This window comes from Somniosus microcephalus, unplaced genomic scaffold (assembly GCF_052327205.1).
Source record: "Somniosus microcephalus isolate GS21.2 unplaced genomic scaffold, FLI_Smic_1.0 scaffold510, whole genome shotgun sequence".
NCBI classification, from domain to species: Eukaryota; Metazoa; Chordata; class Chondrichthyes; order Squaliformes; family Somniosidae; genus Somniosus; species Somniosus microcephalus.
The window spans coordinates 20,400-32,978 of NW_028225697.1; the positions used below are offsets into that span (position 1 = coordinate 20,400).

The 12,579-nt window shown below is 44.8% G+C and overlaps 10 non-coding genes across 10 annotated transcripts; 5 read left to right on the forward strand and 5 right to left on the reverse strand.

The window, feature by feature from the left end:
- The first annotated feature begins 659 nt into the window (after positions 1 to 659).
- Positions 660 to 733, forward strand: trnat-agu (transfer RNA threonine (anticodon AGU)). The gene has a single exon. It is a non-coding gene; the product is annotated as a tRNA-Thr (tRNA).
- Positions 734 to 1,943: 1,210 nt separating this feature from the next.
- On the reverse strand, positions 1,944 to 2,025 carry trnas-uga (transfer RNA serine (anticodon UGA)). The gene has a single exon. It is a non-coding gene; the product is annotated as a tRNA-Ser (tRNA).
- A 1,110-nt stretch (positions 2,026 to 3,135) lies between these two features.
- On the forward strand, positions 3,136 to 3,209 carry trnat-agu (transfer RNA threonine (anticodon AGU)). The gene has a single exon. It is a non-coding gene; the product is annotated as a tRNA-Thr (tRNA).
- A 1,210-nt stretch (positions 3,210 to 4,419) lies between these two features.
- Positions 4,420 to 4,501, reverse strand: trnas-uga (transfer RNA serine (anticodon UGA)). The gene has a single exon. It is a non-coding gene; the product is annotated as a tRNA-Ser (tRNA).
- A 1,110-nt stretch (positions 4,502 to 5,611) lies between these two features.
- Positions 5,612 to 5,685, forward strand: trnat-agu (transfer RNA threonine (anticodon AGU)). The gene has a single exon. It is a non-coding gene; the product is annotated as a tRNA-Thr (tRNA).
- Positions 5,686 to 6,895: 1,210 nt separating this feature from the next.
- Positions 6,896 to 6,977, reverse strand: trnas-uga (transfer RNA serine (anticodon UGA)). Its single transcript has one exon. It is a non-coding gene; the product is annotated as a tRNA-Ser (tRNA).
- Positions 6,978 to 8,089: 1,112 nt separating this feature from the next.
- Positions 8,090 to 8,163, forward strand: trnat-cgu (transfer RNA threonine (anticodon CGU)). Its single transcript has one exon. It is a non-coding gene; the product is annotated as a tRNA-Thr (tRNA).
- Positions 8,164 to 9,367: 1,204 nt separating this feature from the next.
- trnas-uga (transfer RNA serine (anticodon UGA)) lies at positions 9,368 to 9,449 on the reverse strand. The gene has a single exon. It is a non-coding gene; the product is annotated as a tRNA-Ser (tRNA).
- Positions 9,450 to 10,557: 1,108 nt separating this feature from the next.
- On the forward strand, positions 10,558 to 10,631 carry trnat-agu (transfer RNA threonine (anticodon AGU)). Its single transcript has one exon. It is a non-coding gene; the product is annotated as a tRNA-Thr (tRNA).
- Positions 10,632 to 11,841: 1,210 nt separating this feature from the next.
- Positions 11,842 to 11,923, reverse strand: trnas-uga (transfer RNA serine (anticodon UGA)). Its single transcript has one exon. It is a non-coding gene; the product is annotated as a tRNA-Ser (tRNA).
- Positions 11,924 to 12,579: the final 656 nt, after the last annotated feature.

Here is a 12,579-nt window from a genome sequence, read left to right on the forward strand (position 1 = left end):
TAAAAGGGTTGAAATACAGTGGGGGGATTTAAAGTAGATTCGGGCCAATAGTTTCCAAGTTGATCTTTCCTGTGTCTCTCTTGCCTCTCTGCCCCCTTCCTCCCACAGGCTGCCGGTTTTTAAACCTTGTTTTAAATCTGCTGATTGCTGGGCCAGTGCATTCCACAGTCTCACAACCCTTTCTACAAATACCCTTTCAGTGCTTGACTTCTCTGTTTATTAGTTATGAATCACCTTGAGGTGCAATGGTGGCGTTTGTGACGTCAGATTAAAAGGCAGGCTATTGGAAACACGTTGGAGTCACAGTTTCTTTGCACAGAATTGAAACTGAAACTTTTAAGATGGAATATTGTATTTGCTGCATCACAGTAAACAATATCGTGTTCCAACTGTTGGCTTATTTGTTCCCCAGTGTCAGAGGAAGAGTTGTCTGATCCCCCCATTTATTTCATATAAGACACAAACATAGGGTAATCATTCAGAATCACCACACAGATTGACACTGAGATAAATTAAGCGGGAGATACAGAGAGCAATGGGACATATGGCGGAGTGGACAAGAGAGCTGGAGAAATAAGAAACGGCCTGAGAGTCCAGAAGACAGTGACCGGAAGCTGATAGACATCTGTGAGTGGGGGCGAGAAGTTGTGCCAGCATTCGGCCCCGTGGCTTAGCTGGTCAAAGCGTCTGTCTAGTAAACAGGAGATCCTGGGTTCGATTCCCAGCGGGGCCTAATTTTAAAGAATCTCCAGGGGTGAGTTTCTTCTCGTGTGAAAAGGCTACAATTCTTTTAAATGTAACTGTACCTGCACCAGTTCCCATTCTGGATGAAGGCTCCAGTGGCTGCGAGCCATGCGTTGAATTTCACCGCCTCTGTATTTCTGCCGGTGCTGATTTTGGACTCTTCACCAAAAATCCCTGTTTCCTAAGCAGTGCCATGCGATACTTTGCAGAGCTCCAGTTGTTGATGTGTGGTGCCGTGCTCGTATAGTGATTAATAATCTGCATTCTGGCCGCAGCAACTTCGGCTCCAAATCGAAACATAACGCAGACTTTTCTTCCGTCCACAATCAATAGCTCTTGTTTACTTTCCCCCTTCAATTTCATTGTAATTTTCCTGCGGTATTTCCTTAATCTAACATTCACTTTCAGCCACTTAAACTGCTAAGTATGCTCTGCTACCACCGCTCTTCCTGGGCCACATGTCCCATACGCCCCAATCTGAGTTGGTGCTTTGAAACCAGTCGATACATTTAGACCTGCGGGACCTCTCGACAGTCAAGTTCTGCGAAAGCAGAGCCGGCCTTCGGAACCAATGCAGCCCGATTATACAAGAAAATTCCTTGGGAAATGAAGCTTCAAACTTTTCAAACAAATCGTTTTATTGACATAATAATACAAGTTTTACAGAGAGAGACTTGTACAACCTCAGTGGTGCAACTCAAAACGCAGAATGTTCAATTCTTCTGCTTCGGGAGAGGGAGAGATGAATTATGAGTTGTTGTCCTCCTTGTTTTTTTTCTGGTCAGTCTTCCAGATCTCCACTCCGTTTGTCTGTCTCCTGGCCTGTCTCCTGGAATGTGTTCTGCTTTTCACTTTAGAATGGCAGCTCTTGTACCATTGCTGCTGACAGAAACCAGCCTTCCAGTGATTTTCCATTCTCTCTCTCCCATGGATACACAGACTGATGCTACCGGACAGCACCGAGTGTATGGGAAGTTACCTCAGAGACTGTCGAGGCCTCCTTATCTGGAGCTTCCAGACAATCTGCAGAATACCTTTGGAATTCGGTCAGCAAACCTTCTTGAAGTAAGTGATCCAGTTCTCTCGGCAATCCTTTATTTTCCTTAAAACCGGCATTGAAAATTCCAAAATCCTCCCAGAGGGAGCAGATTGAAGAAAATAATTTACTTGACGTAATTAATTATCATAATGAGAAAACCCGCTGCGAGCAGGGCTCGAACCTGCGCGGGGAAACCCCATTGGATTTCAAGTCCAACGCCTTAACCACTCGGCCATCGCAGCCGCAAAAATGTCGGCTTCAAGGTACTAAATTCTCAAATCGCTGACCCTGTTTATTGTTGGCGATGAGGGTTTCGTGATATTTAATTTGCTGCAAATTCAGCAAGTCCAGAAGAATCGCAGCGGTCATTACAGTAAAAGAAATCTTCCGATATTTAACGGTATGTAAGACCTTGAGAACAGTATGGAATATTCTGCAGGGTAATGAAAATAAACAGCAGAAACATTGTGTTCTGCTCCCACATGACACAGATGAGCCACAGCCTCTGCTCCCTGCCCGCCGGCTGCAGAAACCTTGTCTCCAGATTAGAAACTGATTCTAGGTCGGAGATAAATATTCAGGGTAGAGCCTAAACACAGCGGGTGGGATCAAATAATAAAGCAGTTATTTTAGACCAGAGACAGCGATAAATGTCCTATATTGCTCACATGCATCAATTTGTGAATCTGACATTAAATGGGTTGAAATACAGTGGGGGGGTTAAAAGTAGATTCGGGCCAATAGTTTCCAAGTTGATCTTTCCTGTGTCTCTCTTGCCTCTCTGCCCCCTTCCTCCCACAGGCTGCCGGTTTTTAAACCTTGTTTTAAATCTGCTGCTTGCTGGGCCAGTGCATTCCACAGTCTCACAACCCTTTCTACAAATACCCTTTCATTGCTTGACTTCTCTGTTTATTAGTTATGAATCACCTTGAGGTGCAATGGTGGCGTTTGTGACGTCAGATTAAAAGGCAGGCTATTGGAAACACGTTGGAGTCACAGATTCTTTGCACAGAATTGAAACTGAAACTTTTAAGATGGAATATTGTATTTGCTGCATCACAGTAAACAATATCGTGTTCTAACTGTTGGCTTATTTGTTCCCCAGTGTCAGAGGAAGAGTTGTCTGATCCCCCCATTTATTTCATATAAGACACAAACATAGGGTAATCATTCAGAATCACCACACAGATTGACACTGAGATAAATTAAGCGGGAGATACAGAGAGCAATGGGACATATGGCGGAGTGGACAAGAGAGCTGGAGAAATAAGAAACGGCCTGAGAGTCCAGAAGACAGTGACCGGAAGCTGATAGACATCTGTGAGTGGGGGCGAGAAGTTGTGCCAGCATTCGGCCCCGTGGCTTAGCTGGTCAAAGCGTCTGTCTAGTAAACAGGAGATCCTGGGTTCGATTCCCAGCGGGGCCTAATTTTAAAGAATCTCCAGGGGTGAGTTTCTTCTCGTGTGAAAAGGCTACAATTCTTTTAAATGTAACTGTACCTGCACCAGTTCCCATTCTGGATGAAGGCTCCAGTGGCTGCGAGCCATGCGTTGAATTTCACCGCCTCTGTATTTCTGCCGGTGCTGATTTTGGACTCTTCACCAAAAATCCCTGTTTCCTAAGCAGTGCCATGCGATACTTTGCAGAGCTCCAGTTGTTGATGTGTGGTGCCGTGCTCGTATAGTGATTAATAATCTGCATTCTGGCCGCAGCAACTTCGGCTCCAAATCGAAACATAACGCAGACTTTTCTTCCGTCCACAATCAATAGCTCTTGTTTACTTTCCCCCTTCAATTTCATTGTAATTTTCCTGCGGTATTTCCTTAATCTAACATTCACTTTCAGCCACTTAAACTGCTAAGTATGCTCTGCTACCACCGCTCTTCCTGGGCCACATGTCCCATACGCCCCAATCTGAGTTGGTGCTTTGAAACCAGTCGATACATTTAGACCTGCGGGACCTCTCGACAGTCAAGTTCTGCGAAAGCAGAGCCGGCCTTCGGAACCAATGCAGCCCGATTATACAAGAAAATTCCTTGGGAAATGAAGCTTCAAACTTTTCAAACAAATCGTTTTATTGACATAATAATACAAGTTTTACAGAGAGAGACTTGTACAACCTCAGTGGTGCAACTCAAAACGCAGAATGTTCAATTCTTCTGCTTCGGGAGAGGGAGAGATGAATTATGAGTTGTTGTCCTCCTTGTTTTTTTTCTGGTCAGTCTTCCAGATCTCCACTCCGTTTGTCTGTCTCCTGGCCTGTCTCCTGGAATGTGTTCTGCTTTTCACTTTAGAATGGCAGCTCTTGTACCATTGCTGCTGACAGAAACCAGCCTTCCAGTGATTTTCCATTCTCTCTCTCCCATGGATACACAGACTGATGCTACCGGACAGCACCGAGTGTATGGGAAGTTACCTCAGAGACTGTCGAGGCCTCCTTATCTGGAGCTTCCAGACAATCTGCAGAATACCTTTGGAATTCGGTCAGCAAACCTTCTTGAAGTAAGTGATCCAGTTCTCTCGGCAATCCTTTATTTTCCTTAAAACCGGCATTGAAAATTCCAAAATCCTCCCAGAGGGAGCAGATTGAAGAAAATAATTTACTTGACGTAATTAATTATCATAATGAGAAAACCCGCTGCGAGCAGGGCTCGAACCTGCGCGGGGAAACCCCATTGGATTTCAAGTCCAACGCCTTAACCACTCGGCCATCGCAGCCGCAAAAATGTCGGCTTCAAGGTACTAAATTCTCAAATCGCTGACCCTGTTTATTGTTGGCGATGAGGGTTTCGTGATATTTAATTTGCTGCAAATTCAGCAAGTCCAGAAGAATCGCAGCGGTCATTACAGTAAAAGAAATCTTCCGATATTTAACGGTATGTAAGACCTTGAGAACAGTATGGAATATTCTGCAGGGTAATGAAAATAAACAGCAGAAACATTGTGTTCTGCTCCCACATGACACAGATCAGCCACAGCCTCTGCTCCCTGCCCGCCGGCTGCAGAAACCTTGTCTCCAGATTAGAAACTGATTCTAGGTCGGAGATAAATATTCAGGGTAGAGCCTAAACACAGCGGGTGGGATCAAATAATAAAGCAGTTATTTTAGACCAGAGACAGCGATAAATGTCCTATATTGCTCACATGCATCAATTTGTGAATCTGACATTAAATGGGTTGAAATACAGTGGGGGGGTTAAAAGTAGATTCGGGCCAATAGTTTCCAAGTTGATCTTTCCTGTGTCTCTCTTGCCTCTCTGCCCCCTTCCTCCCACAGGCTGCCGGTTTTTAAACCTTGTTTTAAATCTGCTGCTTGCTGGGCCAGTGCATTCCACAGTCTCACAACCCTTTCTACAAATACCCTTTCATTGCTTGACTTCTCTGTTTATTAGTTATGAATCACCTTGAGGTGCAATGGTGGCGTTTGTGACGTCAGATTAAAAGGCAGGCTATTGGAAACACGTTGGAGTCACAGATTCTTTGCACAGAATTGAAACTGAAACTTTTAAGATGGAATATTGTATTTGCTGCATCACAGTAAACAATATCGTGTTCTAACTGTTGGCTTATTTGTTCCCCAGTGTCAGAGGAAGAGTTGTCTGATCCCCCCATTTATTTCATATAAGACACAAACATAGGGTAATCATTCAGAATCACCACACAGATTGACACTGAGATAAATTAAGCGGGAGATACAGAGAGCAATGGGACATATGGCGGAGTGGACAAGAGAGCTGGAGAAATAAGAAACGGCCTGAGAGTCCAGAAGACAGTGACCGGAAGCTGATAGACATCTGTGAGTGGGGGCGAGAAGTTGTGCCAGCATTCGGCCCCGTGGCTTAGCTGGTCAAAGCGTCTGTCTAGTAAACAGGAGATCCTGGGTTCGATTCCCAGCGGGGCCTATTTTTAAAGAATCTCCAGGGGTGAGTTTCTTCTCGTGTGAAAAAGCTACAATTCTTTTAAATGTAACTGTGCCTGCACCAGTTCCCATTCTGGATGAAGGCTCCAGTGGCTGCGAGCCATGCGTTGAATTTCGCCGCCTCTGTATTTCTGCCGGTGCTGATTTTGGACTCTTCACCAAAAATCCCTGTTTCCTAAGCAGTGCCATGCGATACTTTGCAGAGCTCCAGTTGTTGATGTGTGGTGCCGTGCTCGTATAGTGATTAATAATCTGCATTCTGGCCGCAGCAACTTCGGCTCCAAATCGAAACATAACGCAGACTTTTCTTCCGTCCACAATCAATAGCTCTCGTTTACTTTCCCCCTTCAATTTCATTGTAATTTTCCTGCGGTATTTCCTTAATCTAACATTCACTTTCAGCCACTTAAACTGCTAAGTATGCTCTGCTACCACCGCTCTTCCTGGGCCACATGTCCCATACGCCCCAATCTGAGTTGGTGCTTTGAAACCAGTCGATACATTTAGACCTGCGGGACCTCTCGACAGTCAAGTTCTGCGAAAGCAGAGCCGGCCTTCGGAACCAATGCAGCCCGATTATACAAGAAAATTCCTTGGGAAATGAAGCTTCAAACTTTTCAAACAAATCGTTTTATTGACATAATAATACAAGTTTTACAGAGAGAGACTTGTACAACCTCAGTGGTGCAACTCAAAACGCAGAATGTTCAATTCTTCTGCTTCGGGAGAGGGAGAGATGAATTATGAGTTGTTGTCCTCCTTGTTTTTTTTCTGGTCAGTCTTCCAGATCTCCACTCCGTTTGTCTGTCTCCTGGCCTGTCTCCTGGAATGTGTTCTGCTTTTCACTTTAGAATGGCAGCTCTTGTACCATTGCTGCTGACAGAAACCAGCCTTCCAGTGACTTTCCATTCTCTCTCTCCCATGGATACACAGACTGATGCTACCGGACAGCACCGAGTGTATGGGAAGTTACCTCAGAGACTGTCGAGGCCTCCTTATCTGGAGCTTCCAGACAATCTGCAGAAAACCTTTGGAATTCGGTCAGCAAACCTTCTTGAAGTAAGTGATCCAGTTCTCTCGGCAATCCTTTATTTTCCTTAAAACCGGCATTGAAAATTCCAAAATCCTCCCAGAGGGAGCAGATTGAAGAAAATAATTTACTTGACGTAATTAATTATCATAATGAGAAAACCCGCTGCGAGCAGGGCTCGAACCTGCGCGGGGAAACTCCATTGGATTTCAAGTCCAACGCCTTAACCACTCGGCCATCGCAGCCGGGAAAATATCGGCTCCAAGGTACTAAATTCTCAATTCGCTGACCCTGTTTATTGTTGGCGATGACGGTTTCGTGATATTTAATTTGCTGCAAATTCAGCAAGTCCAGAAGAATCGCAGCGGTCATTACAGTAAAAGAAAACTTCCGATATTTAACGGTATGTAAGACCTTGAGAACAGTATGGAATATTCTGCAGGGTAATGAAAATAAACAGCAGAAACATTGTGTTCTGCTCCCACATGACACAGATCAGCCACAGCCTCTGCTCCCTGCCCGCCGGCTGCAGAAACCTTGTCTCCAGATTAGAAACTGATTCTAGGTCGGAGATAAATATTCAGGGTAGAGCCTAAACACAGCGGGTGGGATCAAATAATAAAGCAGTTATTTTAGACCAGAGACAGCGATAAATGTCCTATATTGCTCACATGCATCAATTTGTGAATCTGACATTAAATGGGTTGAAATACAGTGGGGGGATTTAAAGTAGATTCGGGCCAATAGTTTCCAAGTTGATCTTTCCTGTGTCTCTCTTGCCTCTCTGCCCCCTTCCTCCCACAGAGCTGCCGGTTTTTAAACCTTGTTTTAAATCTGCTGCTTGCTGGGCCAGTGCATTCCACAGTCTCACAACCCTTTCTGCAAATACCCTTTCAGTGCTTGACTTCTCTGTTTATTAGTTATGAATCACCTTGAGGTGCAATGGTGGCGTTTGTGACGTCAGATTAAAAGGCAGGCTGTTGGAAACACGTTGGAGTCACAGTTTCTTTTGCACAGAATTGAAACTGAAACTTTTAAGATGGAATATTGTATTTGCTGCATCACAGTAAACAATATCGTGTTCTAACTGTTGGCTTATTTGTTCCCCAGTGTCAGAGGAAGAGTTGTCTGATCCCCCCATTTATTTCATATAAGACACAAACATAGGGTAATCATTCAGAATCACCACACAGATTGACACTGAGATAAATTAAGCGGTAGATACAGAGAGCAATGGGACATATGGCGGAATGGACAAGAGAGCTGGAGAAATAAGAAACGGCCTGAGAGTCCAGAAGACAGTGACCGGAAGCTGATAGACGTCTGTGAGTGGGGGCGAGAAATTGCGCCAGCGTTCGGCCCCGTGGCTTAGCTGGTCAAAGCGTCTGTCTCGTAAACAGGCGATCTTGGGTTCGATTCCCAGCGGGGGCTATTTTTAAAGAATCTCCAGGGGTGAGTTTCTTCTCGTGTGAAAAAGCTACAATTCTTTTAAATGTAACTGTGCCTGCACCAGTTCCCATTCTGGATGAAGGCTCCAGTGGCTGCGAGCCATGCGTTGAATTTCACCGCTTCTGTATTTCTGCCGTTGCTGATTTTGGACTCTTCACCAAAAATCCATGTTTCCTAAGCAGTGCCATGCGATACTTTGCAGAGCTCCAGTTGTTGATGTGTGGTGCCGTACTCGTATAGTGATTAATAATCTGCATTCTGGCCGCAGCAACTTCGGCTCCAAACCGAAACATAACGCAGACTTTTCTTCCGTCCACAATCAATAGCTCTCGTTTACTTTCCCCCTTCAATTTCATTGTAATTTTCCTGCGGTATTTCCTTAATCTAACATTCACTTTCAGCCACTTAAACTGCTAAGTATGCTCTGCTACCACCGCTCTTCCTGGGCCACATGTCCCATACGCCCCAATCTGAGTTGGTGCTTTGAAACCAGTCGATACATTTAGACCTGCGGGACCTCCCGACAGTCAAGCTCTGCGAAAGCAGAGCCGGCCTTCGGAACCAATGCAGCCGATTCAGAAAATTCCTTGGCAAATGAAGCTTCAAACTTTTCAAACAAATCGTTTTATTGACATAATAATACAAGTTTTACAGAGAGAGACTTGTACAAACTCAGTGGTGCAACTCCAAACTCAGAATGTTCAATTCTACTGCTTCGGGAGAGGGAGAGATGAATTATGAGTTGGTGTCCTCCTTGTTTTTTTTCTGGTCAGTCTTCCAGATCTCCACTCCGTTTGTCTGTCTCCTGGCCTGTCTCCTGGAATGTGTTCTGCTTTTCACTTTAGAATGGCAGCTCTTGTACCATTGCTGCTGACAGAAACAAGCCTTCCAGTGACTTTCCATTCTCTCTCTCCCATGGATACACAGACTGATGCTACCGGACAGCACCGAGTGTATGGGAAGGTACCTCAGAGACTGTCGAGGCCTCCTTATCTGGAGCTTCCAGACAATCTGCAGAAAACCTTTGGAATTCGGTCAGCAAACCTTCTTGAAGTACGTGATCCAGTTCTCTCGGCAATCCTTTATTTTCCTTAAAACCGCATTGAAAATTCCAAAATCCTCCCAGAGGGAGCAGATTGAAGAAAATAATTTACTTGACGTAATTAATTATCATAATGAGAAAACCCGCTGCGAGCAGGGCTCGAACCTGCGCGGGGAAACCCCATTGGATTTCAAGTCCAACGCCTTAACCACTCGGCCATCGCAGCCGCGAAAATGTCGGCTCCAAGATACTAAATTCTCAAATCGCTGACCTTTTTATTGTTGGCGATGACTGTTTCGTGATATTTAATTTGCTGCAAATTCAGCAAGTCCAGAAGAATCGCAGCGGTCATTACAATGAAAGAAAACTTCCGATATTAACGGTATGTAAGACCTTGAGAACAGTATGGAATATTCTGCAGGGTAATGAAAATAAACAGCAGAAACATTGTGTTCTGCTCCCACATGACACAGATCAGCCACAGCCTCTGCTCCCTGCCCGCCGGCTGCAGAAAACTTGTCTCCAGATTAGAAACTGATTGTAGGTCGGAGATAAATATTCAGGGTAGAGCCTAAACACAGCGGGTGGGATCAAATAATAAAGCAGTTATTTTAGACCAGAGACAGCGATAAATGTCCGATATTGCTCACATGCATCAATTTGTGAATCTGACATTAAATGGGTTGAAATACAGTGGGGGGATTTAAAGTAGATTCGGGCCAATAGTTTCCAAGTTGATCTTTCCTGTGTCTCTCTTGCCTCTCTGCCCCCTTCCTCCCACAGGCTGCCGGTTTTTAAACCTTGTTTTAAATCTGCTGCTTGCTGGGCCAGTGCATTCCACAGTCTCACAACCCTTTCTACAAATACCCTTTCAGTGCTTGACTTCTCTGTTTATTAGTTATGAATCACCTTGAGGTGCAATGGTGGCGTTTGTGACGTCAGATTAAAAGGCAGGCTATTGGAAACACGTTGGAGTCACAGTTTCTTTGCACAGATTTGAAACTGAAACTTTTAAGATGGAATATTGTATTTGCTGCATCACAGTAAACAATATCGTGTTCCAACTGTTGGCTTATTTGTTCCCCAGTGTCAGAGGAAGAGTTGTCTGATCCCCCCATTTATTTCATATAAGACACAAACATAGGGTAATCATTCAGAATCACCACACAGATTGACACTGAGATAAATTAAGCGGGAGATACAGAGAGCAATGGGACATATGGCGGAGTGGACAAGAGAGCTGGATAAATAAGAAACGGCCTGAGAGTCCAGAAGACAGTGACCGGAAGCTGATAGACATCTGTGAGTGGGGGCGAGAAGTTGTGCCAGCATTCGGCCCCGTGGCTTAGCTGGTCAAAGCGTCTGTCTAGTAAACAGGAGATCCTGGGTTCGATTCCCAGCGGGGCCTATTTTTAAAGAATCTCCAGGGGTGAGTTTCTTCTCGTGTGAAAAGGCTACAATTCTTTTAAATGTAACTGTACCTGCACCAGTTCCCATTCTGGATGAAGGCTCCAGTGGCTGCGAGCCATGCGTTGAATTTCTCCGCCTCTGTATTTCTGCCGGTGCTGATTTTGGACTCTTCACCAAAAATCCCTGTTTCCTAAGCAGTGCCATGCGATACTTTGCAGAGCTCCAGTTGTTGATGTGTGGTGCCGTGCTCGTATAGTGATTAATAATCTGCATTCTGGCCGCAGCAACTTCGGCTCCAAACCGAAACATAACGCAGACTTTTCTTCCGTCCACAATCAATAGCTCTCGTTTACTTTCCCCCTTCAATTTCATTGTAATTTTCCTGCGGTATTTCCTTAATCTAACATTCACTTTCAGCCACTTAAACTGCTAAGTATGCTCTGCTACCACCGCTCTTCCTGGGCCACATGTCCCGTACGCCCCAATCTGAGTTGGTGCTTTGAAACCAGTCGATACATTTAGACCTGCGGGACCTCTCGACAGTCAAGTTCTGCGAAAGCAGAGCTGGCCTTCGGAACCAATGCAGCCCGATTATACAAGAAAATTCCTTGGGAAATGAAGCTTCAAACTTTTCAAACAAATCGTTTTATTGACATAATAATACAAGTTTTACAGAGAGAGACTTGTACAACCTCAGTGGTGCAACTCAAAACGCAGAATGTTCAATTCTTCTGCTTCGGGAGAGGGAGAGATGAATTATGAGTTGTTGTCCTCCTTGTTTTTTTTCTGGTCAGTCTTCCAGATCTCCACTCCGTTTGTCTGTCTCCTGGCCTGTCTCCTGGAATGTGTTCTGCTTTTCACTTTAGAATGGCAGCTCTTGTACCATTGCTGCTGACAGAAACCAGCCTTCCAGTGACTTTCCATTCTCTCTCTCCCATGGATACACAGACTGATGCTACCGGACAGCACCGAGTGTATGGGAAGTTACCTCAGAGACTGTCGAGGCCTCCTTATCTGGAGCTTCCAGACAATCTGCAGAAAACCTTTGGAATTCGGTCAGCAAACCTTCTTGAAGTAAGTGATCCAGTTCTCTCGGCAATCCTTTATTTTCCTTAAAACCGGCATTGAAAATTCCAAAATCCTCCCAGAGGGAGCAGATTGAAGAAAATAATTTACTTGACGTAATTAATTATCATAATGAGAAAACCCGCTGCGAGCAGGGCTCGAACCTGCGCGGGGAAACCCCATTGGATTTCAAGTCCAACGCCTTAACCACGCGGCCATCGCAGCCGCAAAAATGTCGGCTTCAAGGTACTAAATTCTCAAATCGCTGACCCTGTTTATTGTTGGCGATGACGGTTTCGTGATATTTAATTTGCTGCAAATTCAGCAAGTCCAGAAGAATCGCAGCGGTCATTACAGTAAAAGAAATCTTCCGATATTTAACGGTATGTAAGACCTTGAGAACAGTATGGAATATTCTGCAGGGTAATGAAAATAAACAGCAGAAACATTGTGTTCTGCTCCCACATGACACAGATCAGCCACAGCCTCTGCTCCCTGCCCGCCGGCTGCAGAAACCTTGTCTCCAGATTAGAAACTGATTCTAGGTCGGAGATAAATATTCAGGGTAGAGCCTAAACACAGCGGGTGGGATCAAATAATAAAGCAGTTATTTTAGACCAGAGACAGCGATAAATGTCCTATATTGCTCACATGCATCAATTTGTGAATCTGACATTAAATGGGTTGAAATACAGTGGGGGGATTTAAAGTAGATTCGGGCCAATAGTTTCCAAGTTGATCTTTCCTGTGTCTCTCTTGCCTCTCTGCCCCCTTCCTCCCACAGGCTGCCGGTTTTTAAACCTTGTTTTAAATCTGCTGCTTGCTGGGCCAGTGCATTCCACAGTCTCACAACCCTTTCTACAAATACCCTTTCAGTGCTT